Below are 2,441 nucleotides of genomic sequence, written 5' to 3'. Positions count from 1 at the left end.
GGAAAGCCCTCCCTCCTCAAATTGGACAGACAATTACTCTCTCCCCATTCAAAGCCTTATTGAAGGCACATCTCTTCTAAGAGGCCTTCCCAGACTAAGCCCCACCTATCCTCATCTCCCACTCCCTTCTGCATTGCTCTGAGTTGCTCCCTTTGCTCTTCTCCCCTGTCAATCCCACAGCACTTAATTTTATTTTATTTTTTCATTCACTCAATCGTATTTATTGAGCGCTTACTGTGTGCTGTACTAAGCAATGTAATTTTATTTATTTATATTGCTGTCTGTCTCCACCCCCCCTCCCCCCAGACCGTAAGCTGGTTGTGGGCAGGGAATGTGTCCATTTTTTGTTGTACTGTACTCTCCCAAGTGCTTAATACAGTGCTCTGCACACAGCAAGTGCTCAATAAATATGACTGAATGAATGAATGAACCACCTGTAGCACTTTGGTTCATGCCCTGTTGCTTTAGCATTCACCTAAATATCCACTTTCCACCTTCTTTTCTATCAGTAGTAGTAATAGAACAGTAGTAGTAGTGTAGTAGAATAGTAGAACAGTGCTTTGCACATAGTAAGCGCTTAATAAATGCCATCATTATTAATAGTAATAATAGTAGTAGTAGTAAAGATACTTATTGAGCACCCACTGGCTATAATGCACTGTACTAAGTAATTATGATAACTGTGGTACTTGCTAAGTGCTTACTATGTACCAGACACTGTAATAATAATAACAATAATAATGGTATTTGTTAAGCACATACTATGTGCCAAGCACTGTTCTAAGCACTGGGGGGAGGGAGTACAAGGTAATTGGGTTGTCCCACGTGGGGCTCACAGTCTTAATCCCCATTTTACAGATGAGGGAACTGAGGTGACTTCACAAAATCACACAGCTGACAAGTGGCAGAGCCGAGATTAGAACCTATGACCTCTGACTCCCAAGCTCATGCTTTTTCCACTGAGCCACACTACTCCTCTGTATTTAGCACTGGGGGAGATACGAGAGAATTAGGTCAGGCACAGTGCTTGCCTCCCATGGGGCTCTTAGTCTAAGGCAAAGGGAAAGCAGGTATTTTCTCCATTTTACAGATGAGGAAATTGAGATCCAGAGAAGTGAAGTGACTTGTCCAAGGTCACACAACAGACAAGTGGCGGAACCCAGAGTAGAACCCAGGTCCACCGCCTCCTGAGCTCTTTCCGCTAATGCTTCTCATCATCATCAATCGTATTTATTGAGCGCTTACTATGTGCAGGGCACTGTACTAAGTGCTTGGGAAGTACAAATTGGCAACATATAGAGACAGTCCCTACCCAACAGTGGGCTCACAGTCTAAAAGGGGGAGACAGAGAACAAAACCAAACATACTAACAAAATAAAATAAATAGGATAGATATGTACAAGTAAAATAAATAAATAAATAAATAGAGTAATAAATATGTACAACCATATATACATATATACAGGTGCTGTGGGGAAGGGAAGGAGGCAAGATGGGGGGGAAGGAGAGCGGGACGAGGGGGAGAGGAAGGAAGGGGCTCAGTCTGGGAAGGCCTCCTGGAGGAGGTGAGCTCTCAGCAGGGCCTTGAAGGGAGGAAGAGAGCTAGCTTGGCGGATGGGCAGAGGGAGGGCATTCCAGGCCTGGGGGATGACGTGGGCCGGGGGTCGATGGTGGGACAGGCGAGAACGAGGTACAGTGAGGAGATTAGTGGCGGAGGAGCGGAGGGTGCGGGCTGGGCTGTAGAAGGAGAGAAGGGAGGTGAGGTAGGAGGGGACAAGGTGATGGAGAGCCTTGAAGCCCAGGGTGAGGAGTTTCTGCCTGATGCGCAGATTGGTAGCCACTGGAGATTTTTGAGGAGGGGAGTAATATGCCCAGAGCATTTCTGGACAAAAGTAATCCGGGCAGCAGCATGAAGTATGGATTGAAGTGGAGAGAGACACGAGGATGGGAGATCAGAGAGAAGGCTGGTGCAGTAGTCCAGACGGGATAGGATGAGAGCTTGAATGAGCAGGGTAGCGGTTTGGATGGAGAGGAAAGGGTGGATCTTGGCAATGTTGCGGAGCTGAGACCGGCAGGTTTTGGTGACGGCTTGGATGTGAGGGGTGAATGAGAGAGCGGAGTCGAGGATGACACCAAGTTTGCGGGCTTGTGAGATGGGAAGGATGGTAGTGCCGTCAACAGAGATGGGAAAGTCAGGGAGAGAACAAGGTTTGGGAGGGAAGACAAGGAGTTCAGTCTTCGACATGTTGAGCTTTAGGTGGCGGGCAGACATCCAGATGGAGATGTCCTGAAAGCAGGAGGAGATGCGAGCCTGGAGAGAGGAGGAGAGAGCAGGGGCAGAGATGTAGATCTGGGTGCATTAGGTGCATTCCCTTGCCCAAAAGGAGCTTACATCCTTACATCATACTGTGAAGATGACCCAGGGCTGGGAATTGAAGGTG

Source organism: Tachyglossus aculeatus, chromosome X2 (genome assembly GCF_015852505.1).
Source record: "Tachyglossus aculeatus isolate mTacAcu1 chromosome X2, mTacAcu1.pri, whole genome shotgun sequence".
NCBI classification, from domain to species: domain Eukaryota; kingdom Metazoa; phylum Chordata; class Mammalia; order Monotremata; family Tachyglossidae; genus Tachyglossus; species Tachyglossus aculeatus.
Note: the sequence above shows the minus strand (reverse complement) of the source record.